We start from the raw sequence: 16,383 nt of genomic DNA on the forward strand, positions 1-16,383 counted from the left end.
AGAATGACTGGAACTTCTTGCTGCAAGGCCCTGGGTGTAAATTCAAAAACCAAGCAGACATATTTGGATGGCTCAGGAAGGCTCTGAGCCATAGAGAGATGATGGACATGACTCAGAAGAACATCATTGTGGTTTTGTACTGTTCTTATACTCACGCTCCAGGTATCCATCCCTGCCCTGTGCTGGAGACAGAACACAAGCTCAAGGGGAGACACAGCACAAGCTCAAGGGACCTTTCATCTATTCTAGCACAGTCCCATGTTGATGGCTCTCCTTCAGGCAAAACCAGTGGGAAATGCTGAGAACTGAAGGTACTCAATATGTGTTTCTTTGTTGACTTTTCATGTTAACAGCAATGGACTAAGGAAACATTTTTTAATTAGTTGGGTCAAAAGAAAATGGCTTGTCACAGCTAACCTTACTGCTGCACAATGCATTTCTGTGAGCACAAACACTACCCAGAATATCCAAGTGACTTTTAAAAGACTTTTATGGATATTCCACTCTCAAAGGATGCTGGACGAGATCAATGGATGCCAACTGAGATCATTATGTATGGCTTACCTTGCCCATTTCCTTCCCTTTCTGCCTTTGAGGCTCTTTTAGTGCACTGAATGTCTTTCTGGGGAATTTCATTTAATATCTTGGCAGCATACTCAATTCCTCCTGTCAGATCCTTGAGGCAGTCCTATAAATAAAGGGCAGAATGGTTTATTACTGGAGTCAGCAAAAGAATTGTGCACAATGATGTCCTTACTCGTAGCACAGCGTTAGTAGAATGTGCATAGTGTTTCTGTGGTTCAGAGGCAAAGGGAGTCAAACAATTGTAACTTAATGGCTTCAGTTTTCTCTTCTCCTAGATATTTTTAACAGTTTGTATTTTGATTTTGCTGCACAAGAGCTGCCATCTCTGGCTCTTCTGCTTCTGCTCGCTCACACCAGCCCACACCTCACTGCTCCTGCATGAACACATACCTCATTTGTCTTTCAGACTGATACATAATTAGCAACAACTGCAAATTGCACACTTCAAGTTTCAGTAAAGGGAGCCTTGCAGGACAGACAGTGCCATGTGAAGGTTACACTTTTGTATTTCCTTCCTTGAGACCTTCGTATTTCCAGCTTCTAGTATTCAAGAGATCTAGAAGTCAGAGGGTTTCCATTCCATATCCACCAAAACTTCTACAGCCTGCCGCTGCAGTGGCCTCAGAACTTCAACAAAAAATAGAAAGCAGGTTACTGTTAAATGTACTAATTTAAAACCAACCTACTTCAAAAAGACTTCAAAGTATTTATTAGTGTCCAGAACAATCCATTTGGGGATGATTTACAAACACACATTGCATCCCAGTCAGGGATGATTTATAAACACACATTGCATCCAGATTCAGGAATTTGTATTGATGCTCGTCCTGTTTGTGCACATTATATCCACAGCCTTATGTGATAAGGGTAAATTTCTGTATTTACCTTTTAAGAAAAGATATTTCAAACATGAGGAAAGCACTAAAATAGCACCAAACTCTACCATTTCACCAGTTGGGAATTGCAGCCCCACAAACACGAACATCAAAAACTTCACCCGTTTTGAAGTGGGCAAAGTCTCTTAATGTATTTCCAGCATGATTCTCCTCAAGCACTACATGTACTTTCATTTTCCTATTTTAAGTCATTAAATAGTGTTAATTAAAACTTAAAACTCAATGTTGACTGCTGGCAGAACAGTAAATGTCCAAAAAGCATCAGCAGCATCTTACTTGGGTGCAATAGTTTTAAGGCAGACACATCTACCCTGTGAAGAGTTCTTCACCTCTTGTGCTAGTTTGAAGCTAGCCAGAGTGTTTTAGTGAGAAGGATTAGATCACAGGCTGTGAAAGAGAAACAATGGTGATGTCTACTTCACTCATAGGCTTGCTGAGAGGTATAAGAGCAGGAGTATAAACATAGATAAGGCATTCAGGCACAGCCTGGGCTTTGAGCTGCATTTCTCTCTAACCTCTGAGTCTAGTCTGGGTGATTCCCAAAGTGGGGGCAGGGGGGGAGTAACACCCAAAGCACTACATCCTAAGCAGGCAGTTGCATAGTTAAATTACATTGGCCTAAGGTCTTAGCTGAGGCAGATTGGTGTGGCTCCACTAGGCCTTATTCACTGTTCACTCAATCATAGAATGATTTTGGCTGGAAGTGACCTTAATGATCATCTACTCCAACCTCCCCCACCATAGGTAAGGGATGCCTCTCAACTAGACCAGGTTACTCAAGGCCCCATCCAACCTGGCCTTGAACATCTCTAGGGAGGGACATCCACAATCTCTCTGGCCAATCTATTCCTGACTCTTTCCACCTTAGGATAATAGAATCATAGGATGTTAGGGGTTGGAAGGGACCCAAAGAGATCATCGAGTCCAACTCCCCTGACAGAGCAGGACAATCCTATCTAACACAGATCACAGAGGAACACATCCAGACAGGCCTTGAAAGGCTCCAGAGAAGGAGACTCCATGACCTCTCTGAGGAGCCTGTGCCAGTGCTCTGGGACCCTTACAGTAAAGAAGTTCCCCCTTGTGTTAAGGTGGAACCTCTTCTGCTGCAACTTACACCCATTGCTCCTTGTCCTATCCCAGGGAGCAGTGAGCAGAGCCTGTCCCCCTACTCCTGGCCAGCCCTCAGGTACTTATAAACATTGATCAAATCTCCTCTAAGTCTTCTTTTCTCCAGACTAAAAAGCCCCAGGTCCCTCAGCCTCTCCTCATCAGCCATGCCCTCCTGTCCCCTCATCATCCTCGTAGCCCTCCACTGGACCCTCTCCAGCAGATCCCTGTCCCTCTTAAACTGGGGAGCCCAAAACTGAGCACAGTATTCAAGAGGTCTCATCAGGGCAGAGTAGAGGGGGAGGAGAACCTCCCTTGATCTGCCAGACTCACCTTCCTAAGATCAAATCTAAAGCTATTCTCCTTCAGTTAAATCCATTTCTCCCCACCCTATCAGTGGACAGTCTTCCTGTAGGTACTGGAAGGCAGTTACAATGTCCTCCTGGAGTTTTTCCTTCTCCAGGCTGAGATAAAATTAATTCTGTTCAGATCAGTCATTGACTGCCTCAGAACACAGTGCAACATTCAAATCCTGAATTTTTAACAGCAGGTTTCCAGGAGGACTTCAGTTTTAAGAGAGCTTCATTCAAGTGTGGTAACACAGTTCAAGTAGACTTCATTTATACACGGGTGGCTTTTGTCAACCAGAGCCACGGGGAACACTAACAGTAGTAAGCCCTATGACCAGTAGTATGATTTCATCCATACTGATGCCAGAATCAAAAGGATTTGTGATTATCACAGTAATACAAATAGCAGCTGCCATCCATTAACACAACATCAAATAAAAAGCACCATTACACATGGTATGTAATTATTACAAGCCACACATTAAACCTGCATAAAGTGACATCATTATCCAAATGACATCCAGAGGAATGAACTGTACACTTCAGAGCACAAAGATCTATTCACTGGACATCTGTTGACAGCAGACAGAAACCCTGATCTCCATCTATCTTGACAACAACTACAGTAAGATGATCTAAGGTCTCAAGGAAAACCAAAAGGTTTTTAGAATTACTTCTTAAGATTTATCTGAAATGTTTAAAATATTATATATGTAAATACATCAATTTAATTGTTGATGCATAATATCCGAGATTCATTTAGCAACTAATGGAAGTAATAAACAGGAACAAGCATAGTGTTCATACAGTTCTAATATATATATTCTAATATATATTTTTTTCTTCTATACAAATGCAATTTATATGGTTTCATAGTCAAGAATTAAAGCAACACTGTAGGGTGAGCCTTTCAGACACATAAGCACAAAAAGAAAACCCTCTAAAACCATGTGCATATGTTTTCAAACACAAGCATACAGTAATACTCCTTGCTGCCTTCGGAACAGGTATCAATGTCAAACTCAAGGCTGGAATGTCATCACTGCTGGCACGGCACTACTGTGAGGACACTCATAAATGCAGTGGTCCCACTGACACCATCAGGTGTTGTTTATGCATGATCCAAGTCTAGATGTCAAGGCAAAACAGAAGGAATCAGCAGGGAATACACCATGGAAGAAAGTAGTTAAGAAGGGAAGGATTAGCCACATAGATGCCAACAAAAGTTAATTCTGCCTCACTCCTTCTGATTCCAGAGGAGAGTTAAGCATAGAACTAGATTCTACTGCAAACAGGAATGATCCTGATATGAAAGAACTGGCAGCTGGGTATTAAATCATACTTAAGAGAAACTTAAACACTCTTTTCTACAATACTCATATTTAGAATCTATAAACCCCCAAACAACTATTAACCTCTAAAATTTATTATATTCTGCTAAAACACAGGGCCCTTTTTGCAAGAGAAAGGCAACACAGAAGTAGACATTTAAATACTTCCCTTTTTTTAAAATAAGCTCACCTGCACAAGGCTTTTGCTTTCAGAATCTATATCCACTTAAATCTGAACCAAGGAACAGCTTCAAGGAGAAAAGGAAGGTTACTGCAGGAGGGTTGGACTTGATGACCTCTGGAGGTCCCTTCCAACCAGTGCATTCTATGATTCTGTGAAAAGTGATTCACCAAGAGAGACTGGGTATCTCTGCAGCTCTTCTCAGAAAGTATTCAGGTACTTTCCCAGAGGTTTGTTCTTTCACTGCACAAGCAGCTGGAGCTGAAATAGCTTCTGCATTTTGGACTAGATACAACAACCTGCAAAGCAGTTTTGCTTCTGGGGAACCAGACAACATTTCAGGAGAACTGGATTCCAACTTCCCATACTCCCTAGACTTGCTTTCCCAAGGGAGATATAGTAAATTATTTGATTTCTCATGAACTTGGCTTCCCATATGTAGCTATCAAGTACATTTCTTTCAATTTCTTGTACCTGCTGATTTGGATTTCAAGAGGTGCAGGTTTCAAAGCTACCTTTGTGCAGTTCTCTAGGATCCTGATCCTGTTTGATTCTCGTTGGCATATGCTAATAACACATGCTGGGTTTAAACCTACGACAGTACCAGCACTATTGAAATGTGGATGCTAAACCAGAGAGCTTAAGGTGGCGAGAAATAACTTGCTATGGCTACAAGAGCAGATGGTACTGCAGGCACAGCTTTTCTCACCTCTCCATTTGTAGGACATGCAAGAAGGAAGCAGAGTGCTAGACCTTTACTAGAGGGTTACAAAACTGATCAGAAAAGTTTTTCTCCTGGATTACCCCAAACAACAAACACACATCCACTGCTCAGTGGAGTACACCACATTTCCAGGCAGATTCAAGTTACAGGACAGCTGTAAAGATCCTTCACTCTTAAGTAAAACACTGTAATACATTAACTTGACCAATTTCCCCTTATGAAGACCACACTAACCTTCCAGAATCATGAGATATGCAATAACCAACATAAGAGACAAACCCAGCCTCATCTCAGGGCACATGCTCATTGGAATCAAGCTAGGTAGAGTACTATCAGTCATTAAATCTGATCAGAGAACAACTGGTCGAATTATTTGTGCAAAACCGATGCCATCTTGGGACATTATCAGTTTCCCCTTTGTTAAAATTCACAAGAGTCCTCATTAAAGAGATGAAGGTGCATTAAATGAAGGCAAAAATTAGAGCTAATTTTAAATATGCACTGGTTTAAGAGAACCTTGTAATCTGCTCAGGTGCATTACACTTGTGATTTCCTTAATGTTTCTTTAATGATTTTTGGAAGGCAATTCTCTGTTGCATTGCAAACCAGTTTTGTTCAGACACATTTAAGTTTTCCCACAGTGGAGTAAGCAAGTTATCAAGAGAACTAATTAGCTTGACCTTCTGTTTGCCCAGTAATGAGAAATGCATCAAACAGGTCTCTCTTTTCATGTCTGAGTCTGTCAATTAAAGCTCAGGCTTTCTACTCATTGCATTGTCCTCAGGAATATTTACCACAAGCACAGCCAATACAAGCAATGCCCTAACCACTCACCTCCTCACACTACCAGGTAATAGCTTTGAATTTTCTTTAGAGGAGGAAAACAACAGCCTTAATGAAACTGCCTTTGCAGAAACCAGATAAAATCCTTCTGAATTCAGAGTTCCTTAGGCAAATTAGAACCTGTGGACTCAGGCACTAATGGACCCCGCAAGCAAGAATTGCTCTCAAAAGACCAACCTTATTCTGATTTATTTGGAAATTCAGGGATTGCTGCACTTGAGTGAACCACAGATGCTGATTTCTCTGGCACTCTAATAGCACATTTTTGTGCACACGAGCCCTTAGCTCATACATTGAGCCTCTTTTTTACAAATGGAGCAAGTCAGAAGACAAACCAAATGCAAAGAACTTTGCCTGAGGACTTACCCTGAGGACTAACAGAAGCAGTGGCAGCACCTTAAAGGTTTGGGAATTGCTTCTCAAGTGATTCCTAACAGATTCAAGAGACCAAAAAACAAAACCAATATTCCAAGTCCTGACCTCAGTCCTATTGTACTGGACAAAACCAGCCCAGCATTATAAAACTGCACCCATAATACTTCCTTGAAATAAAAGTTATTCAGAAGGCACTTCGCTGCTGCTTTGGGCAGCAGTCAGTCTGAGCTGATCAGGTATCATTATCTAAAATTTGGACAATAATATTAGGCATTAAAATTCAACTGGTGTTCAACCAGCTGAATTAGAAGTGATGCCTTGTGGGTAAAGCACTGCCTGGGAACTGAGTTTCTTTCCTAATTCTGCTTTAGAACAGGCTTTTAAACCTCAGGGAGGCCATCAGTTCTTCTTTCTTAGGCCATTTCTCCAGCTGATAAACGGAGATAAATATATTCTCTGCTGTAGCATGCTCTGAGAACTACATAATTGTAAGATTACATTAGTACTAAGGAGTAATCAGCATCCCATAGTAGACGACACTCCTTCAAAGCATGGGCAAAGACCTGCTGCACTGCAATTGTAACACAAAACAAAAGCAGGTAATTAGCAAAGAGCGGCTGCCAGCCAGGCATCTTATTTGCTCAGTCACAGATGTATATAACCATCAGGAACCCTGTTGGTTCAAACTCCCTGTTCTCTTCATTTTCAAAATGAGAGCAAAAGCCATTTTTTTGCTCTCTTGGTCATCATGCCACCTAAGATCTGTTGATGACTGCTCAGAATCCACAACAGAACAAGCTATAAAGTCAGAAGCAATCCTGAGCACCTAACTATAAGCATACCTAAGATATAAAAATATCCAAAATGTTGAAACCCAAAGCATTTTACCTTTCCAAAGGGAAAAAAAAAATCATACTGGGAAAAACACAATGCAGAAGAACATTTTTGTTTCATAATTAAAAGGTAATATTTTAGAGGAAGATGTGACAAGGGCACCTGTCAACACGATGCAGCCTTCTCCCTCATGGACATTAACCACATCATCTAATGAGAACAGACAACCAGGACAGCTAGGTCAGCACACTGGTAGCCAATGTGTGCTTGACAGGCAACTGTATTCCTGTGGCATTGTGCAAGCTAACATGAGAAAGACCAAAGACAAGTTTCCCTTTCACAGCACTCTCACATTTGAAACTAGAAACTACTTTGCAGTATTTATATAGTGTTGGAAGGAAGCAAAATAGAAAGTGGAAACAACTTTAAGATTATAGTACTCATAATGTTAGCCGCATAATCGAATGGCAAAACTAACTCGTTTATTACATCAGTATTTCTTTCTCAGTGCCATAAATTAACTATAGTTTTTGGCAGTTCTCCCTTAGCAGGAACAATTCTTTTATTCATGAACCTGTTCATTTTAAGGACTGACTCTTTAAAGCCCATTAGAAAAACATCATCAACACATTCTGGCTTTTTTAATGCAAGGAAAGAAATGTTAAGCAAGCTGCCATTCCCATCTTTCAAAATAAATCTGTTCTTCTTTCCCACACCTCTATACCAGTGCATAAAACATTGACTTCAGCAAAGTTCCTTCTGATTTACATGGCTGTGGAAGCAGAGTCACAAACCCATAGCATGCATAAAGATATTTCTGTAGGGTCTCCTCCTGTTGCTGAGTCAGCATGCAGCTAGCCTAGGACAGCAGAGGAATTTCAAATGCTGTTGTGCTGCAAAGGGAAACGTGCCTTGCTTCCAGGGCTGAGGATTACCATTCATATTGCCACAGTGCCCTGACAGCAAGACCCCACGTGCTAGTTCCTGTACATATCTCAAGACAGAACATTATCTGAATATTTACCACCTAAACAGATAACAGCAGAACTAGAGCTAAAAAGCTGAGACAGAAACCTCTGGCATGGCTTGCTCAAGGTCTCCCAGAGTGTCTGTGCAGCTCTGGGTTTCATCTCCATGTGGTCTCCCTCTGATCAGAGCAGTGCTTCACATCATCCTTCTGAACTATGACACAGATACATCCTTAACTGTTGAGCATGTTCATAGAATGGGATAGGTTGGAAGGGACCTCACACATCATCTCCTCCACCCCCTCCCACCGTGGCTAAGGACACCTTCCAACAGCTCAAGGCCTCATCCAGCCTGACCTTGAACACCCTCAAGGAAGAAGCATCCACAACCTGCCACAGCACTCTGCTCCAGAGTCTCACCACCCTCATATTGAAGAGCTTTTTCCTACAGTCCAGTCTAATCCCACTCTCCCTCAGCTTAAAACCATTCCCCCTTGTCCTGTTGCTAGACACCCTTATGAACAGGCCTTCTGCAGCCTTCCTGGAGGATCCTTTCAAGTATTGGAAGACAGCTGTAAGATCTCCACAGATATATTAATGATGAATAATTAATTATAAGATTAAAACAGCTAATATTTTAGACTTTTCATATATATGTGGAGAAATGTCCTTACTGAAGAAATTTATTTACCTTTATAAGTATAAAACATATACTTGCTGGTATTTCAGTTCCCTCCTTTTCATGAGAAATGGGGAAGAGTGGTGGAAATCAAAGACACATTACCATTAAGGTTGGAAAAGATCTTTATATCAAGTCCAACCATAACCCAGCTACTACAGCTACTATACTACATCCTGAAGTGTCACATCTACATGCTTCTTGAACACCTCCAGGGATATCAAAGGTTTGGATGAAAATAAACCCAGGGGGCGTTTTTCCCCACAGTGAGTTCACAATCTTTGTGTATAGAGGTGGTTTTTCTCTAGACAGGAAGTATTCCTCTGCAAGTCCTTGGGTCAAATCAATTCAATGAACCATTGCAATTTATCAGCTATTTCAAAAAAGCAATTTTCTAGGTATTTGTGGAGCTTCTGGCTAAAAAGTACACACACTCCAGTTGCTTAGGCACATTATTAAAACATCTAACTCCAATACTTCACTCAACTATTGACTTTACACCAACCAAGATTTATGATCACTCTTTGTCCATGACAACCAAGGCTGGGGGTTACCCTGGAGAAGAGGAGGCTCGGGGGTGACCTCATTGCTGTCTATAACCGCCTGAAGGGAGGCTATAGCCAGGAGGGGGTTGAGCTCTTCTCCCAGGCAACCAGCAACAGAACGAAGGGACACAGTCTCAAGTTGTGCCAGGGGAGGTCTAGGCTGGATGTTAGGAGGAAGTTCTTCACAGAGAGAGTGATTGGCATTGGAATGGGCTGCCCAGGGAGGTGGTGGAGTCGCCGTCCCTAGAGGTGTTCAAGAAAAGACTGGCTGAGGCACTTAGTGCCATGGTCTAGTTGATTGGATAGGGTTGGGTGGCAGGTTGGACTGGATGATCTTGGAAGTCTCTTCCAATCTGGTTGATTCTGCAATTCTATGACCTGCATGTCTTTGCCAAAAAAATATATATATATATATATATATATATATATATAATTTAAAAAAAACCCAAACACCAAAAGCCACCCAAGCCCAACCAAGTATGAATAATTCAGCTCTCCCTTCACACTAACAGCACATTAATTTATTCATCAATTGGTCACAGATGAAAAGCAGAAAAAAAAAACCATACTCCTTAGCACTCCCAGTGCCAGATTTCAACCTGAAATAAAACAGTTCTCAGAGGCTGCATATTTTAACTGATGCCATCACATTTGCCAGCAGCTTTAGCATCAAAGGTGGCACTTGCAGTCATACCATCCTCCAATGTACCAGCACAACCCAAGTTCCATATTTATACCTCCAATTCTTCAATAATAGATATCTTCCCCCCTCTTCCTCACCTTATTGTGCAGGAGAGCCTGGTTTGTCTTGCATAAAGCTAGGAGTATGTAAATGTCAGCTGGTTTAACACTTGCACCAAGAGCACAGGTTGTCTGAAAACAACCTTCTCTTCAAGTCTAGTCAATACATCTGGGCACTGGCAACCTCTCCTCTACTGCATTCTTTTCACAGGACAGATTTGTCATGGTTCTGTTAAACACAAATATTTCAAACGGGAGGTAACACACTCCACATAAGATGCTTGACTTGGAGGTCTGTGTCCAGCTGGACTTCTGACCAGCATTAGCTCCAGTCTTTTGCTTATTGTGGACACTGGACTGCAGTTCTTTAGTGGCAGAGAGGTTTCTCCAGGTATATTCTGTGCAGTGCCCAGAGCAACAAAGGTCCCGGTGCCACTGGAATCTCAAAGTACCAGCATCACACAAACAACAAACTAGAGTTGAAGCTGGGAACAGTCTACTAAACGATGAATTTTATGTAGCAGTTTGTAGGTCAAATACTGACTTTTCTAATACAGTTAGCTGTCACATAAATCACAACATTTAGCTTTATGTCCAACAATATTTATTCTTAAGACAAATAAAGTCAGACAAGAGTTTGCAGCTGATTCACTGCTAACCTCACACCTCAAAATAGGTCATATGAAGTCAGTTAAACCTGGATAAGACATAGTTCTCAAAGCTGGACGACTGTAATCTCTCACATGTGTAGTAGTGGCATGGGTATCTGCCTCTCACTGCCTTTTCCCTCAAATAAGGGAAGGGTGCCCAAAACAGCATTTCTGCTAGAAATGTCTTTACCAAAAGCACTAGCTGAACAGATCCTTGTCAGCACTAGCTGAATGGATGAGAGAAGAGGGTTATTCACACCTCTGTTTACCCCATCCCCTTATTCAGAGCAGGTCACAACAAGCAGGTCTGGGTTTTTTCCACATCTAATTCAATAAGCCAAACAAACAAACGTGCCACAGCTCCCAAGGAGGAAACACCCAGAAAGGTTAGTGTAGAAGTTCAGAGTCATTGCTGCCTAGTTCTTCTTCCTGTTTTGCTGCCTGGCTTGGACAAATAATTTTTTTTTCATTATTTCCTACCTGATTTATGTTTACAGAGATGTACAACAGAAACCCATGTTACCCTTTTGTAATTAGATACTGTGCAGCCACCTGCCAGACTGCCTGTGCTCCAACAACTCAGCATGTGCCTGTAGAACCAAGGTACAGAAATCACTGGGATGCTGCACAGGGTGACAAACTGCAGCAAATATCTTACAGGGAGGCAGTCTGTTCACGTATATTTAGGATACAAAACTCTACATGCAACTCAAAACCAATACCTAGTGGCACAGAAGAGATGAACAGGCAGGCAACAGTGCTCTTCTTCTTTGGTATTTTCTGGACTTCTTTTCTGCCTTATTTTACCTAGAATACAACACTTTTAAATGTACTTTTTGGTCTGTAGGCACTATGAATGTATCAGCACTCTGAAATGGTGTTTAAAAGGAAAAAAAATTCTCACCAAGAGTGGTCAGGCATTGGAATGGGCTGCCCCGGGAGGTGGTGGATGTGTTTAAAAGTGGTTTGGATGTGGTGCTTAGGATTATTGTTTAGTGTGCACCTTACAGAAAAGGGATATTGGTCAGACTTGGTGATCCTGAGTGTCTTTTCCAATATGACTGAGTCTGTGGTACAGCCACATTTTATAAATAGTGAAAACAAACACAGTTTCCAGATTGATCCTTGATATGGAAATGCTCGACTTGGGGAGCATTAAGGAATTCTTGTTCTCATAGTACCTGGGGAAGGGAGGGTAGAAAAATCAGATCCTCTCATAAGCATGTTCACAAAGCCCCAGAAATAACCATCTGCCCTGAAAGTGGGCTTCTGTGTTATGCCTACCAAGGCATTACTAAAACATCAGTGAGACCATTTGTGTGCCTAACTAGGCACTTTCTGAAGCAAGAGCCAGAACTCCTGAAACCACCTCAGCCTCCCACTGCAGTCAATGAATCCATAAAAATCATGAGGGTTTGACCCTTGAACAACTTTAAAGCTTTGCCCATAATTTTGCACAGAGCTGAGGTGCAGGCCGTGCATGTGTTTCATGAGCAGGCAGCCCTTATAACCTGTGTTTTAAAGGCATATTGGGTATTTTTATTGTCTATGCAAGCACATATCCATTTTCTGTTTGGAGGCAGCAAACAGATCAAGCAGGAGATGATGTCACAGATTCCCAGTCCCCAACAGGGCACATTTTTGTAGCATGTTGCATGTTTGTTCCTATTTGCTCCCCAGGGCAAACGCAAAGCAAGCTCATTGGAAATTGTGCCAGACCTTTAATACCAAAAGTGGCCTCCAGCACAAAATGCACATCACTGCTGGTCAGCAGCATCCTGTCTTAACCAGCACTGTTTACAAAACAATAAAGAGTCGTTCTAAAGGAAAAGATGTTTAATTTCACTCTCTATCAGACCCACTATGTTCAAGTAATGGTTACACCCCATATGGAAACACATCCACTGCACTCCAACTACTGCACTTCCACATGAAGGATCATGTCAGCCCTGTAGCAAGAAGCACTTTGTCCTTTGCCACATCCATTTTCATTATGTATCTATTGATCCATTCAAAGACTGAGTTCCTTCTATAGATGAAAATAGCCTCTTTATTCTGGCTGAAGAGTAGACAGCCTATCTAAGACACTAGCAGAAAAAAAATTCAACTCCTCTATCATATGCCAAGTGCAGTGGATCACTCTAACACTCATTTTCTCTGTACTGCTTCTAACTAGTCAAGTCAGAGAGTGTAAGGCACATCTCAGTCTGCAAAGTGATAACAAAGCCCACAGAGGAGACAGGGCAAGGACAGACTGCATACTTATAAGAAGAATAAGGAACAAACAACTATTCACAACACCTCCTGTATAATAATTGCTCATACAGTGCATTTAACTAAAAGAAGGGAACCTGTAACATCTGCTGCCAGTCACAAACATATTCCCATAACTGCCATTTCCCAGTACAGCTTTGACATCTTTCAGTACCAGCTTACAATCCCCCAGCATTTCCCTCCCTAGTCAAGTCAAACTGGAACCCAGACACCTCTTCCACATGGGTCCAGTGATTTCTCCTCATCACAAGAATTTCCATATTCACAGAATCACAGAATGTTAGGGATTGGAAGGGTCAACCAGAGATCATCAAGTCTACTTTCACATTACCAGGAGCTCAGCTCTACAAGACAAGAAAGTATGTTTAATATCCTCCAAATTTTACTGGGAATTAAACATATGGACCCATATCCATACAGGGGTACTATTAATAGCTAAGTCATCTTAACAAACCTGTTTCCATAAAATGCCAAGTGTTCTTGCCTTCAGAACATCCTCAATAATCATCTTCAGTACACCACAGCCCTGTATCTGACCTTAAAGATGAGTGCTGACAACCACTGTCATATCTGGATGTGAACAGGAATCATGCCAGCTATAGGATGAACTGAAGAGATACTTAGCTGCACAGGTACTTACAGACACCCAACAACCAGGCAACACATAAACACAAGGAAAAAGCAAAGATCTACTGGGAGCTGCAAATGAGATATTATATAGGTTATAAACAGTCACTTCTCAGGCAAGAACAAATACTATAAAAGTGAAAGAGGCATGCTGGAGTCACCTCAGTCAACAAAAAAACATCAGATTAAGTGTGTGAGGGTGTGACACTCTAGAATAGGTTGCCTTGGGAGGTTGTGGATGCCTCTCCCTGAGGGTGTTCAAGGCCAGGCTGGATAAGGCCTTGAGCAGCCAAAGTTGAGCAGCTTCCCTGCCCATGGTAGGGAGGTTGGAGTAGATAATCTGTAAGGTCCCTTCCAACCTAAGCCATTGTAGGAGTCTGTGATGCAGGCTGAGGAAATAACTTGTTCTCCAGACAGATTCCTCGGAGGGCCATATTCATACAGTCTAAATTACACTCAGGTTCCTGTATGTGGTATTTTCTAAAAGCAGACCATGGTTCACCAACATGTTTCAGTCCCATGAGTTGTTGTTGGGTGGTTTTTTTCAGCAGTTGCTCCATCAGGGGCTTTGTCATCACTGACAAACCACAATGAACTTAGTTGATTTTAATCCATTTCTTAATGAAATTACATGATAGGTCTTCTGGGATTATCTCCTAAACATGATGGGTGATGACTGCTACTGCACTACTGCCTACCTGCCTTTCTACAGCCTTCAACAAATGCCTGGCTTTGTTAATGATTTCCCTGAATCCCTGTCATCAAAAAGAAAGATGCATAAATCCATATTCCCTTTAGAACACAATTAAGCAGAGCCTGTACACTCTTGGTGCTGAGATCTCAGCAGTGAATCTTCAGAAATATCACAGCAGAGTCTCATCTGTTGCATCCTAGGGCCGAATGGAGGGGAAAGGAAAAAATAATAAGCAGCACCTTCAGCTTCAATCAGCAGCACGTTCCACGATAGCAAATTGCTGCTGTGTTTGAAGAAGGATCTGAAATGCAAATGATCAAGAGGCCATTAGAGACATTAAAGATTTAGCAGACGTATGTTCATCCTGTTTTTATCAGGGAGGGGTACAGACAGAGGCATTGGTTCCAAAGAAATAGATAATGAAATGCAGTAACTATATTCATCCTTTCATGGAATAGTTACGTGCCTCATTAAAAGCACACCTAATGTTTCATGTGGGCAAAATATATTAACATAACAATAAATATTCCCCATTCAGCCCTGACTTCAATGACTGTTATTTAAATCAATAATTTTTTGCTCACAGGATGGAAAGCTGCCCCAGGGTCATCTCACTACAGCCTAACCTTCACACAACTCTCCATTCAATTTAGAATGGCCACACAGGCTCCTCAGAGGGAAGAAAATCATAGAATCAACCAGATTGGAAGAGACTTCCAAGATCATCCAGTCCAACCTAGCATCCAGCCCTAGCCAGTCAACTAGACCATGGCACTAAGTGCCTCAGCCAGGCTCTTCCTGAACACCTCCAGGGACAATATCTCCACCACCTTCCTGGGCAGCCCATTCCAATGCCAATCACTCTGTCAAAACTTCCTCCTAACATCCAGCCTAGACCTCCTCCAGCACAACTTGAGACTGTGTCCCCTTGTTCTGTGGCTGGTTGCCTGGCAGAAGAGACCAACCCTCACCTGGCTACAGCCTCCCTTCAGGTAGTTGTAGACAGCAATGAGGTCACCTCTGAGCCTTCTCTTCTCCAGGCTGCACACCCCCAGCTCCCTCAGCCTTTCCTCCCAGGGCTGTGTTCAAGGCCCCTCACCAGCTTTGTCGCCCTTCTCTGGACATGTTCCAGTATCTCAACATCTCTTTCGAATTGAGGAGCCCAGAACTGAACACAGTACTCAAGTTGTGGCCTGACTAGTGCCGAGTACAGAGGAAGAATGACCTCCCTTGTCCTTTTCCTGCCTATGTTATTACAGTGTCAGGGGTGAACAGGGTGATCTTGCAAAACAGATTTGAATTTTCCAAAGCAAAAAGAGGATTTGAACCTGTTCCTCTTCAAACAGCATTCCTAACTGCTGCAAAAACAACAACAAGCAAAATGCTTATTCATAAAGTCATCCAACAAAACCTACACATGTACAAACAACTGCAACAACTTTCTTGGGATTCCTTTAATTTCCATATTTAGTAATCTTTATAATCAGTGCTGTAAGGTTAAACCCCCTACATTTCAACTAAGATTGGACCTAGAAGCTTCTATTTTCGGTCTGCAGGGTTTGGGACTGTATTATTGTCACAGTCACATCATGTTATTTCCACCAAAACAGCTGGAGATTTCCAGTGTAGGAAGCAATTATTATGAAAAGTGTCAAAGTGTCATTCTTCCCAAGCCAACTCTTTAACTTCATGTTATAGCATCTGACAAGTATCCAGCTCTCAGTCTCCACCAAGAAAAAGGAAAAAGGAGAGGGAGCATGCATATGAGTCACAAAAGAAAAGAACAGTTTACCCACTGCTATGCAAGCAGATTTTGACATTGCTGACTGATGCCACAGTGATGGTGCATTTCTAGAGTTTAATTGCTCTGGCAGAAGGCAGGCTTGGGTCTGTATGCATGAATGAACACCCTGCCTGCCTTGCCTTGACAATGCAGATACAAAAGTGTCAGTCTAAAACAACATGCTAAATAATTA

General features: G+C 41.9%; 1 long non-coding RNA gene across 1 annotated transcript in view; it reads right to left on the minus strand.

The window, feature by feature from the left end:
• Nucleotides 1-572: 572 nt before the first annotated feature.
• LOC135187695 (uncharacterized) overlaps nucleotides 573-16,383 on the minus strand; it is a 31,594-nt gene continuing 15,783 nt past the window's right edge. The window contains exon 3 of the long non-coding RNA XR_010307419.1: nucleotides 573-688. This is a non-coding gene — a long non-coding RNA (uncharacterized LOC135187695). The remainder of the gene's footprint in view (nucleotides 689-16,383) is intronic.

Source organism: Pogoniulus pusillus, chromosome 27, assembly GCF_015220805.1.
Source record: "Pogoniulus pusillus isolate bPogPus1 chromosome 27, bPogPus1.pri, whole genome shotgun sequence".
NCBI classification, from domain to species: Eukaryota; Metazoa; Chordata; class Aves; order Piciformes; family Lybiidae; genus Pogoniulus; species Pogoniulus pusillus.